General features: G+C 43.2%; 1 protein-coding gene, 1 non-coding gene and 1 pseudogene across 3 annotated transcripts in view; 1 reads left to right on the top strand and 2 right to left on the bottom strand.

Annotated features, from left to right (window-relative positions):
* The window catches only part of LOC140291582 (NLR family CARD domain-containing protein 3-like), a 531700-nt gene that overhangs the window by 27086 nt on the left and 490932 nt on the right, over positions 1 to 13682 (bottom strand). The window lies entirely within an intron of this gene.
* LOC140299430 (5S ribosomal RNA) lies at positions 233 to 351 on the top strand (annotated as a pseudogene).
* On the bottom strand, positions 4290 to 4361 carry trnaq-uug (transfer RNA glutamine (anticodon UUG)). Its single transcript has one exon. It is a non-coding gene; the product is annotated as a tRNA-Gln (tRNA).

The following is a 13682-nucleotide window of genomic DNA, read 5'->3' on the forward strand; positions in this document are numbered from 1 at the left end:
ATATGAATTTATAATGTCTAAGATCAAAGCCAATTATAACAGTTCTCTGCAGCTGAAAGTGAGACTCTCAGATAACTTAGTGTCTGTCGACCTCTTCTGTTCCCTGTGTGTATTTTTCTGTTCAGCGTCACACAGAGAGACCGAGGCTGCTTAGTTAGATGAAATCATCACAAAATGCTCATTTTTAAACGGTTACATTATCTTGAAGAAGACATTTGTGACTGATTCTCTCGCTTACGGCCATACCACCCTGAACACGCCCGATCTCCTCCTATCTCGGAAGCTAAGCAGGATCGGGCCTGGTTAGTACTTGGATGGTATACCGCCTGGGAATACCAGGTGCTGTAAGTTTTTTACACCTGCAGGAGGCGCTGCTGCTCACTCAACACGGACAGCTTCTTGACATACTTCACATCAGGAAGGAAATCAGTCAAGTAAATTCACTTTTCAATCTTTGTCAAAGACTGGAAATGAGCGCACACATAAACCTCATGTAGGTCACTCATTCATATCATCTTCCAGCACTGCTCAGCTCACAGTGACTTCATCTGTCTGAATTCTTCTGGATACCAAACACGCACAAATATTATTGTCTCACATTAGTCTGCAGACTGTTAACAGATCTTCCTGCAGTCTGCAGATTCATCCCATTTCCTTCCTTCCTAAGAATCCCTGCTGATATCCAAGGTGCTGATCCCAGATCTGCTCAGATGTCCCAGGTTCTCCTCTGCTTTTATCCTCACACACTGAACTGTCTCCTCATCTATGTGTTAACAACCAGAACCCACTGATGTGGGCTCAGAAATAAAGTTTCCAATGTTTTACAAACACAAATGAATACATTTCAGAAATGTACTGAGGCCAGATAGAAAAAGTGCACGTGCAGCCACTTTAAACTGTCAAATAGGCAATGTAACGGCAGTTATATTTATGTTTCGCCACTAGATGCAGCTATGATTTTATGGCCATAGAGGAAGTCCGTATGACACGTTTGTTTTAAGTGTTTTGATGTTTATATTTATTTTTTAGCAATGTTTAAAGGATATAGTTAATAACATTTAGTGTTAGGTAAAAGTTAAAAGTTAAAACTTGATAAGTTTAGTTTAAGGTGACCGTGATGTCACTTCCGGTTTTAAAAAGCGGTCCGGTAAACTGGTATCATTGATATGGATCCAATTAAGAAAGCAATCAACGGAGACCATAAGCGGTTTTAAGTTTACCGGTTTGTCCACTTGCAGGCCGAAGTGGTATATAAGTTTGTGTTTGTAAATAATATATTTTCTTTTAGTTGAGGCATGTGTAATGTAATATTTGTACATCATTTGTGTTTTATCAGTTCTACGGTGTACTTGTGGTGAAAGCCGACGATGAAGACCACAGTAAAAATCTGTGAAAAGAACACAAGTCTCGTATCTGTGAACAAGCCGGCATATGTTTTTTTCCAAAGACCACGTCCAGCATTTGATTGAAATTGACCTCTCTGTCCCCTGTATTTCCACACTGCTGGTGTATCAGTGAGAACACTGAAACGCAGAATGCGACAGTGGGGCCTCTCAAAAAGGGAAGGCTACAGTAAAATGACAGATGATGAACTTGACAGCTTGGTCTCTGCCATCAAGCAAGACTCCCAGAATTTGGGTTGGTGCTTTTTACAGAAAGTTTTTCTTTGAATTATATCATGCACTTGTCCATAGCATTATAAAAAGATTTGTGCCATAATAGTAACATTTGAAATGACAGGGCTTTCCACAGGCACCGGCTGCCGCCCATATAGGCTCCACAACTAAGTCTAGCTGAGGGCCGGCTACTTTAATGACTGCTATTTTTATAGCCTAAAGGCTATCGATATCCATCCATTTTCTATACCGACAGTCCGTTAATCGGGTAGCGGGTGGGCTGGAGCCTATCCCAGCAGTCATTGGGCGAAAGGCAGGGTACACCCTGGACAGGTCGCCAGTCCATCGCAGGCTATCGATATTATTTTTTCAATTTTCTAGTCTGTGCCTTAGTGGAGAGTCCTGGACATTATCATAACAACGGTCATCATAGCATGTATACCTGAGAAAAAGTGAAATGCCTAAATTGTTTGTTCACATGATTATCAATCAATATATCTTAAATAAATTTTCCTACAGGTCACAGAATGGTAAAAGGTCGTCTTAGGGCTTTAGGCCACAGAGTTCAGTGGACAGAGTGTGGGATTCGATGCACCGGGTTGATAGTCTAGGAATACTACAGAGAATGACAAGCCTCGGATGTGTTGTGAGAAGGACCTACAATGTCGCAGCTCCTCTGTCACTCGTACATAAAGATACCAACCACAAGTTGATCAGGTAAGCTGACAGCAAAGGACATCACATGGACATTATATATTTATATATTGATTTAAAAATGGTCTATGGCATACATTCTGCAGATTTCTGGAATCTGGTGTAATGGACCACGATGTAGCTGCATTAAACAATTGATACATTTTTATTTTACAGATATGGTGTGGTAATGTTTGGAATAGATGTCTCTTCAAGAAAGGTCAGTGTCCCCATGGAGATTATAGTGTGGGATATAATATTCAACTTAATTTTGTTAAAGCTATACTTTTCTTTCTGGCAATTCTACACTTTTCTTTTGTAATCTTAAAATGCTCCTAATAAGCTTATGGCACACTAAAATGTAAAAGCAAGCCACCAGGTGTTGAAACTACACGCGAACTACAACGCAGGCCGTGCTAACATTAGCCTGGTAGATCACAAGTTGTTTATATTCGGACACGGCAAGCACAAGAATAGCCTTGATGGACGTGGTAACTGGACCGCTGATAACTTGACAACATTCTCCGCTCCGACATCCGGGGGAGATGGAACGCACCATCACTTTCTCACCTCACACGTCAGGGAGGAGGGGAGCGTCACAGGTCAGGCAGGGGGAAGAGGGTGAGACTTTGGAGGGAGGGGGAGTTGTTCATGTTTAAATTTTTACTAAGTGCTGTGCTACATGCCAGAAAGGTAAGTATAGCTTTAAGTCTAACATCACACATGGAACAATATTTCATTCATTTATTATTTCTTATATTATTGTAGTTAATGTTTAATGTGTTTCTGTGGGGTTTATGTTTTCCAAATGCTCACAAAGATCATGTACCTACACGCTACCAATAACAACAAGGCATCAACAGCCCAAGATTTCTTCCTTCAGACTGTAGAGACGCATGGTTTTCCATCCAGGTAACATGCTATGTTTTGTTTTGAGGTTGCTGTTTTTATGTTTACATTGTTATATTTTTACAAGATGTTAAAAGAAATGTAAAGTCAACAATATTGTTGACTTTACATTTCCACTGACATAATCACAATATTATATGTATGTCTTTACAGTGATCTGCTGTTCAAGGATGTTTCAGTCTTATAATATAAGCATCTTTATGTATTGATAAATTCCTTTACAACTTGTCTCCTCCAGGATTAGCAGATGATGAAACCTGTTGTGGATTTACAACAAAAATATAGAACAAATTTCTACAACACATTCCTGTACAACTTGGACCTGTACATTGGATCTCTTTTTATCATAGTAGTATTGGAGACTAGTGTGTACATATATATAACTATTTATCATGTCTATCTATTCTTTGCTGCTCAGGTCCCTGATCGTAGTCAGGCCATCCTCCCATGATTAGATGGAGAGGACAGCTGATTCTCCTTTGCCTGCCTTTTGTGTTGAAGGACTGAGTCACACAGTTTTATCAACCACATATTTAATTTTTTGGACTTTTTTGAAAGAGTATCCATACCAAGGAGTAAAATTGTACAATCCTCTTTTTCCTAAATCAGTACCAACTTGTGCGCACCGCATGGAGTTGACGCTCAGATCCCGGCAGGCAGAAATTGCTGCTCCTTGATTGGATGATTGGTTGGCCCATGGGTTGGCACCGGGTTAATTGTGCAGGCTTTTGAGTAGTTCTCCTTGTCGCTGATTGTTACCATGGGATTGTTTTTCCTGTTTCCTTCTCCTTTGGCTTCTGTGTCCAAATTCCAAATGGAGAGCATGGAAAAATATATGCATTGCAAATTAATATGGAAGAAGAAACCAAATAGATTCAATTAGTGACACCCAGAGGTGAGAAGGCAAATAGCACAGACCCTCTCAGCTGAATGTTTCACTTTTTCAACATTAACCAAGTTAAGCCCTCTCTTTGGAATTGGTCAATCACACACTCTGGTGTGACTTGACAACTGACTAACCTCATCCACTCATCTTCTTTCCAGAACACAAACATGACAGCAAACACCTGAAGGTTCCACTGAGATTTGAACTCGGATCACTGGATTCAAAGTCCAGAGTGCTGACCTTTACACCATGGAACCCCTTCCACAGGCAAACTACGCTCTTAGTCATGCAAATGCTTGACAATTTAAAGGTTTAAAGCAAAGTGGGGTTTTTTTTTTTGGCCACCCTTCCTGAGTCTGGTTCTGCAAGAGGTTCCTTTCCACAGTCGCCACAGGCACGCTCAGGATATATATATATATATATATAATATGCCAAATTTGGTGGCATGTTTACACATCTGTTTCATTCTTGGTTCAATTACTAATCTGTTTGTCACAGTCAGATGATATAAATGATGCTTGTTTGAATTAAGGTAATATATATCATTCCAGCATAATTGACAAGCACAGTCAGTCAGTCAGACAAAAGAGAGGAGAGGCAGTGAACCAGTGGGTGAAAGACTTCCTCGCTGAGTATGCAGAGAGCTTCCCACAAGTCTCCATTGTCCTTGAGGCAAACATCGACAGGTGCATCTATGGTCAGAAAGGCTTCGAGGACAGCAGCTTTCAGGAGATGTGGGAGCTCTACAGTCAGCATGGAAGATTAAAGAAGAAGCCAGAGCAGTTCACTGACAGCGAGAGAGACAGAGCACAGAAGGCCTACAGCTCAGTGAGGAGGTGGTTGAACACACCGGTGACCCACATCACAAGTGTGACGATGAAGAGGTTCAGAAAGTATATTTATGAGAAGGAGAAAGTAAGTGTTCAGAAAGAGAAAGGTTAGAATTACACAGAAAATAACAAATACTCAAATAGGTGGTATTTCATCAACTAAGTATTGAGTGTTTAGTGTTGTAAGTATGCTTGTTTGTGTTTACGTGGTAAACGTGGTATATCATACATTCTGATTGTTACACTGCATTATTGTCCAGCAACTGCAGGAAAGCACCTCTAAGTATAGTCCGTCATTATGGCCCGGTGATGAAGCTGAGATGGTAGCTGCATGCGAGGCTGTGGAACGTAAGTAAGACACATCAGTCAATTTATATGAAGTAGTTTTATGTAAATAAGTCATAATATAAGATAAAAAAAATGTATACATTTTTAGACTCTACCCAGTCCCAGGAGTCTAAGACTGAAGATTCTGGTCCCAGAGACAAGGTAAAGCTCCCAGACTACAGTGTTTCCCAAAGGCTTTTTGCTGCCTGAGTCCACCGCACCACCCAAGCTGCCAGAGTCCACCGCACCACCCAAGCTGCCAGAGTCCACCGCACCACCCAAGCTGCCAGAGTCCACCGCACCACCCAAGCTGCCACACAAGAAGCACATATCCAGGATCCCGCCCAATCAGCCGGAATCTGCTGCACAGCCAACTGAAGCCCCGTCCGCATCCCAAGGCCAGGATTATCCACTGAAACCACCTCTAAGTGACTCACCTGTAAGTAACATTTACAGTGAATGCAAACATAAGTGTGAGACGCTTCTTTAAACTGTGCTCCATGTGTATCATTTCATGTTACAAATAATAAAAACAACTTTGCTTTGTACGTGTTGTGCGTGTTACAGGTGGAGTTAGAGGGCTGGGTACGTCTTTGGGAAAACCCAAATGGCATTCCAGCAGCTGACATCTCATGGCTAAAGGAGGACACAGAGAGAGGTCTCTTCACTGCCGTTCAAATCTAAAAGGACATCACTGGTGTGCTCAAGAGGCGAAGGGTGATGAAGTCAGACCGCATGTGGTTTTCCCCTCCAGAACCTCCAGGCTTCGTCGGAGGTGCTCTGCCTGTACCACACCTGTTTTTTCCGCAGCCGTGTCTTTGCGTGGCGCCCTGTAGGAGTCTGGAGATCTTCCCTGAAGTGTCCTCGTGGAGATGAGTGTGTTGGAAAGGGTCGTAATGTGTACCTGTACAAGTCTGGCTACCACCACCGGGTATAACTCAATTCAGCTGTGTTAGAGTAAAAGCATCATGGCTGAATAATGATTACAATGTATCTAAACATGTAAAAGGAAAAGTTCCTTGAAAATCATCTTGATTTTATTATATATTGTTATATGTTATTATCATTATTGTTATTATATACACACGTGGACAAAATTGTTGGTACGCCTCAGTTAAAGAAGGAAAAACCCACAATTCTCACTGAAAGCACTTGAAACCTACAAAAGTAACAATAAAGTAAAATTTATTGAAAATTAAATAATCAAAATCAGCCATTACTTTTGAATCGTTGATTAACATAATTATTAAAAAAAAAAAAAACTAATGAAATAGGGCTGGACAAAAATGATGGTACCCATGACTTAATATTTTGTTGCACAACCTGTTGCAATCACTGCAATTAAACGATTTCTGTATTTGTCAAAGAGCGTTCTGCAGCTATCAACAGGTATTTTGGCCCACTCCTCATGAGCAAACTGCTCCAGTTGTCTCAGGTTTGATGGGTGTCTTCTCCAAATGGCATGTTTCAGCTCCTTCCACAGATGTTCAATGGGATTCAGATCTGGGCTCATGGAAGGCCACTTTAGAATAGTCCAACGCTTTTCTCTCAGCCATTCTTGGGTGTTTTTGGCTGTGTGTTTTGGATCGTTGTCCTGTTGGAAGACCCATGACCTGCGGCTGAGACCAAGCTTTCTGACATTAGGCAGCACATTTCTCTCCAGAATGCCTTGATAGTCGTCAGATTTCATTTTACCTTGCACACATTCAAGACACCCTGTAGCAGATGCAGCAAAGCAGCCCCAAAACATTGCTGAGCCTCCTCCATGTTTTACCGTAGGGACAGTGTTCTTTTCTTCGTATGCTTGGTTTTTGAGTCTATGAACATAGACTTGATGTGCCTTACCAAAAAGCTCCAGTTTGGTCTCATCTGTCCAAAGGACATTCATCCCAGAAGCTTTGTGGCTTGTCAACATGCATTTTTGCAAATTCCAGTCTCGCTTTTTTATGATTTTTTTCAGCAGTGGTGTCCTCCTTGGTCGTCTCCCATGAAGTCCACTTTGGTTCAAACAACGTCGAATGGTGCGATCTGACACTGATGTACCTTGGCCTTGGAGTTCACCTTTAATTTCTTTGGAGGTGGTCCTGGGCTCTTTGGATACAATTCGAACGATCTGTCTCTTCAATCTGTCATCAATTTTCCTCTTGCGGCCACGTCCAGGGAGGTTGGCTACTGTCCCGTGGGTCTTGAACTTCTGAATAATATGAGCCACTGTTGTCACAGGAACTTCAAGCTGTTTAGAGATGGTCTTATAGCCTGCACCTTTAAGATGTTTGTCTATCATTTTTTTTCGGATGTCCTGGGACAATTCTCTCCTCCGCTTTCTGTTGTCCATGTTCAGTGTGGTACACACCTTTTCACCAAACAGCAGAGTGACTACTTGTCTCCCTTTAAATAGGCAGACTGACTGATTATGAGTTTGGAAACACCTGTGATGTCAATTAAAGGACACACCTGAGTTAATCATGTCACTCTGGTCAAATAGTTTTCAATCTTTTATAGAGGTACCATCATTTTTGTCCAGCCCTATTTCATTAGTTTGTTTTTTTAAATAATTATGTTAATCAACATTTCAAAAGTAATGGCTGATTTTGATTATTCAATTTTCAATGAATTTTTATTTATTGTTACTTTTGTAGGTTTCAAGTGCTTTCAGTGAGAATTGTGGGTTTTTCCTTCTTTAACTGAGGGGTACCAACAATTTTGTTCGCTGATCTGTACTCCAGGTACGTCACATTTGTGACGTATCCAACTGGTACACGATGCTGACGGAGGTCCTGTGCTGTGAGCCTTGCACAAAGAGCCAGGGGTGGAGAAGGTGGCACAACAGGTCGGTGTCTTGCATGGGATCCCGTTATTATAACACAACTGATCGAGGCACATCAAGCTGTGTTCCCTGCCTGAGTTCACTCAGCATCGTGTGTGCACGTGTCAGTCTTTAAAGAAGTTATTCGAACCGACCTAAAGTTACCAATTTTTCCTCCACTAACAGGCGTGGTGTGGACAAGAATGTTGTGTGTCTTCTGAGGGACCGAACCGAAGGGAACACTATGGTCCAGGTGTGGCGTCAGATACAGGAAAACCACACGGAGAAGCACCTTCAATGCAAAGACCTGTACACCACACTCCTTATGAGCTTAGTGAAACCTGGAGGGATTGTTTCTGCAGTAGGTCACACATTTCAGGCTCCGCCTCCTCCAAGAAATCTCCCGTCTGCACGGCTCCTGCGCCACGCCTTCCTGCTGGCAGAGGCCGACAACGTGCAGGACAACAGGAGCCAGATCCTTTCCCCTTTTGGCACTGTGCTAAAGATGGATTCCACCAAGAAAGTATGTAAATCAAAACGCAATCATAGATTGTGGCATACAGAACATATTTCCTATTATAAACATATTGTCATGCACTGTTAAATTATAGAAGAACAAGCAACTAAGTTGGGATGCAAACTCCAAATGTTTTTTAGGTAGTGAAGAAGCTGTCTGGTGAGGGTCACGGCTCAGGTTCACCAGCATTGGAAATGAATACTCCCAGATAGTGACTTTTGTGCTGACCTGTGAGGAGTCCACAGAGAAGCTGGGACCTATGTGCCATGGAGTAATGGAGAGGTTTCGACTGGCCAACCAACCTGTCCCCAGCATCCTGAATGTGGACCGTGGGTGTTGCCGTGCACAGGGCCCAACAGCTGTGGAGACTTTGTTCCAGTCTTGGGTGGACAGTGGAATGGTTGTGCGTCTGCACATCTTTCACTGGATTCACCGTTTCGATGCAGCCGTCCGCACAGAGTCTCACTCCAAGTACGCAGTGTTCAAGTCTGCACTTGCTGGGGCGGTGCTGGCGTACAGCCGAGCAGACATGGAGCTCCTCATCAAGGCTGTCAGAGCCAAGGACCCGACAGCTCTGAAGGCTGTGACAGATGAGGACGTCATTCGCCTTTTTATTTCCAGGGAGCAGCTGAAACATGACGTGCGACGGGTCACACAAGGGGCGCAGGAAACGTTTAGGCTCATCAACCTGGCCATTGAGGAACTGAAAGGTCCCGCGGGGCTGGATGAGAGTGGAGTCAGCCTCTTCAAGACACCTGGTATAAAGACCTGACACTAAAAGTTACAACATTAATACTAGTTGTGTGGCATAAAAAAGTGTACACAACAATCGGTTTGTGTGTCTGTACGTCATTTGTATTTGCAGCGGCCATTGATGAGATGTGGGCGGCGCAGCGGCGACACCTGGAGTGCATCCAGGATCCTCCAGACATCTACATATATAGGGTGGCGCGTACAACGACCATCAACAAAGTGGATGTGCCCTACTACAAATGTCTGCGTGGCAACAACAGCCTGGAAGGATTCCACAAAACTTTGCCCAACATGCTCCCAGGTGCACAGGTGTAGTGTGGATATTTATAAAATGTCACACGTGTCACTGTGAGTCATCTCATGTGTTTTATTGGGATGTTCAGGTCCCCACTGCGCAGCCCGGCCCTATCAGGTCTATCTGATAAGTGGCATTGCACGGTGGAATTCTGACCGCCGCTCTGATGCAGTGTTTGGGGGAAAAGGACGGCACCACAGAATCTACTCTGCACCGCTTATCGACCGCCTCAACACCCGCTGTCTGCAGCTGTTCGGAGAGACTGTGGAGGAAAACTTCCAGGCTCCCGCTGATGTCCTCTCTAATGAGCTGCTCAGGTTGGAATACCTGTTTAGTCAGAGTACAGGAGAATCGGGCCCTTTTTCTCTCGCAGACATCGTGAACGATGGGCCGGATCCAGAGGAGGAGGTGCTTCAGCCTGGGCAGCATGATCCAGATGAGCCAGATGAGGCTTACGAGAGTGACGTGGAGACCCGTAACAATGCGCTGAGTGCTGAGCTGCCCCACATCCGGCTCTCCAGCAATGAAATTGCTAGTGCTCACCTTCCAGTCTTTGTGAGTAGCTGTTTGTTTGTTGATGTGGATGTACATTTTATTCCAGGAGTTAAAGCCGTTCAACTGCTACGTATGAGCCAGTGTTAGACGAGTTTTCAAATGTTGCCACTTTGCCAGGAGTTAAATTAGACATTAAAACAACAGTTAAACAGTAGCAAAGTATTTAAAGCTTGTGTAGAAGAAGGAAATAATCTTAAGGAAAAAGCTTAACAAGTGAATGTGGTAGTGTGCAAAGTCAACATAACGTTACAAAATCTAAAAAACTTGCAGTCACAAGAGACAGAAGCAGATGAAAAGCAAATAAGGCTAGATAAATCACACCTGCAACAGGCATAACATTTGTGTGTCACTGTTTGCACAGGAGGATGTCTGCAGTCCAACTCCTCTTCCTGGCTTTCAGCAGCTGGAAAAGTTCTGCTCTCTTCTGTTGGACATTGGCCTGACAGAGGACAAGCTGTCACTCACCACCGAGCAGAGGAACAATATCCTGGAAGCCTGGAATGCCGTGGAGGAGCACCACAAGCAGCCTCAGCAGTTCAATCAACTGTACAGGACGCACTGGGGCAACACTCTGTACTGCCGCACTAAAAGAGACGACCTTGTTGATGCTGCTGTGATACAGAAAGTAAAGATGGCCAAACGCTACGCACCAGCACAACAAAACATAAGTGCTCAGCACAACAGGCTAATGTACACACTGGTGAAACTTTTGTGGCTGCATTGTCCTCATGGGTCACGCACCAGTCCGGAGAAGACGACCATCCTGGAGGCATACGAGCGGGTCCAGCACCGGATTTTAGTGGATGACCCTGTTCTCTGCAAAGCTGGCATTCCCCTACCTAAAATAAACGTCAAGACCGTGCGGGACTTCATCCAACACCAAGAGCGGCTTGTTAACATGAAGGCAACAATACAACCATCCACCATCACAAAGATCACCTCCATCTCATCAACAGACCTTCCTCCTGCCCCTCATCAGCCTACAGTCCTCCCTCCACCAGACTACCAGCTGATGAAATATGTGCCCACACCAAGCACTGCCGGGACAAAGGTTTTGAAGGGAAGGTCGGACATAACGATGCCTGTCTCCCGGCCGCACCTAAAAGTGCCACAGCTAATAAGAAAAACCCCCGCCACCTCGACCATCACCAGGCCTGTACCGTCCCTGTCTGCATCTACAGCAGCCCTTAAGACTGCAGGACGCTCTTTACGACCCATATCACCTGCCATTCTGGTGACCCCTGTGATAGCTGGTCCCTCTACATCAGTCCTTCCCATCACCTGTGCTATCACCAGCCCTTTGCCCTGCCCTTCTGTATCAGCAGCTCCCTCTGCGATTGCAGGCCCCTCCACACAGACCACAATGCCTGCCCGTCAGGTGATCCCTAAGCCGGCCGATACGCCTGCTACAGCTCCTCCAACTGCGTCCACACCGCCTGCTACACACACCACCGGCACGTTGCCCAGCACTGTCGGTCATTTAGCCTGGGCGAGAGCTACGCACTACAAGCGCAAACACCAGGGGCATCCATTAGAAGTTGGAGCCAAATTGTCAAGGGTGCAAAATATTCCAGTCTGTACACTCTGTGCCCAACCAACACAGGGACACAGAAGATACAAGAGAAAGACATTCTGCCCCGTAAAGATGATGTCCTCATCAAAAGGTCTGAACAACAGAGTTTATGCTATGAAGACTTCACCTCTGCTGTAGACAAGTTGGAGGACTTAGATGTAAATATGCCTTAACAATCTGTAAATATTCTGTAATAACTCACTGTACATATAGAAATTATATGTACATAGTAATTGTAAATAGTTTTATATTTTTATAAACGTGGTTTTTTTCATGTTGCTGTGTAAAATATCCTATTTGACTTACTGCTGTGTTGTGGTTCACTTCAATTGATTGAAATCGTTTTTGAATTTTATACACAAAGATTTAAATCAAGTTTTAAATTGTAGTGCTTTGATGTCAGCAGCTTAGTATAATAAAACGTTTGAATTTTCATTCTTAGCCAGGTTTAATGACACTTTGCATTGCACTGTAGTTTATTTTAAAGTTCCCAATTTCATGCACTTTGTTCAATAAAACTGCTGCTATAAGCATGAAGCATGAGTTCTGTAATATCATTCAATGTTTTTGTGATTGTTGAAGACTTGGAACACAGATGCAGACATAAGGTAAGATAAGGTTGAGGTAGATGGTAAGGGATCAGGAGTTAGAGGGGTTAAAGAACAAGTTTAACTCAGTGGCCTCCTTCCATTCCCAGGCCACTCTTTTTTTCATGGCCACCGATGGTTCTCAGACCACTCCACACCTCCCTCATGTTGTTTTGTTGGAGTTTGCTCTCCAACTTTCTCCAACTAAGCGCATGTAAAACAATATTACATAATTTTGCACATGTAAACAGATAAGAATCGGCTTCAGAAATATTTAACTACTTTTAACCAGCCTTCAACCATCCTTAAATATATCAATTGTTCTGTAAAAAGCATAAATGGCATTGAAAAAAAGATCACTCTCACAAATATGCTTTAAATCAAATTAATTATACTTTATTGATTGTTGGTAGCAAACAGTACAGTAGCAAGTGAATAAATGACATCGATTGTGTTTCATGTGGCAAGGCAAGTTTATTTGTAGAGCACAATTTGTACACAAGGCAATTTAAAGTGCTTTACAGCTACATAAAATCACAAGAAGGCAAATAAAATAATTCCATAAAACAAAAAATAATCATTAATCAATTGAATGAAAAGTGAAGAGAGTCATATACACAGCTAAATAGAACTGTTTTCAGCCTGGATTTAAACATAGTCAGAGTTGAGACCTGTCTCACATCTTCTGGAAGACTGTTCCAGATTTTAGGAGCATAAAACTAAAACGAAGCCTCACCTTGTTTAGTCCTGATTCTGGGCACCAGCAGGAAACCCCTCCCTGAGGTTCTCAGAGTTCAAGTTGGTTCATATGGCTCTAACATGTCAGAGATGTACACGAGCAGAGCAGTTTTAAAGTCTATTCTCTGAGCGACAGGAAGCCAGTGCAGAGACCTGAGAACCGGACTAATATGGTTGTATTTCCTGGTTCTAGTCAGGACTCGAGCAGCAGCGTTCTGGATGTACTGCAGCTGTCTTACAGCCTGTTTAGGGCCCAGTGAGCAGGCTGTTACAGTAGTCCAGCCTGCTGGAGACAAATGCATGGATTAGTCTTTCTAAGTCTGGTTTAGACACTATTCCTTTGATTCTGGTGATGTTTTTTAGATGGTAAAAAGCTGCTGATGTTATTGATTTAATGTGGCTGTTAAAGTTCAGGTCTGAGTTCAATATTACCCCTATATTTCTAACCTGATTATAAGGTTTTAGAGAGAGAGTCTCAAGGTGAACGATAACTTGCCAGTGGTGCAACAGCTGGTTCAAATCCTGCCTGTTATCTTCAGGATAACTTTACAATGAATGGAACAAAAATATTTCAATACCGAAGTGGAATGAATGAAT

The sequence above is a fragment of the Leuresthes tenuis genome, unplaced genomic scaffold (genome assembly GCF_036924035.1).
Source record: "Leuresthes tenuis unplaced genomic scaffold, fLeuTen1.0.hap1 SCAF_1, whole genome shotgun sequence".
Lineage (NCBI taxonomy): Eukaryota > Metazoa > Chordata > Actinopteri > Atheriniformes > Atherinopsidae > Leuresthes > Leuresthes tenuis.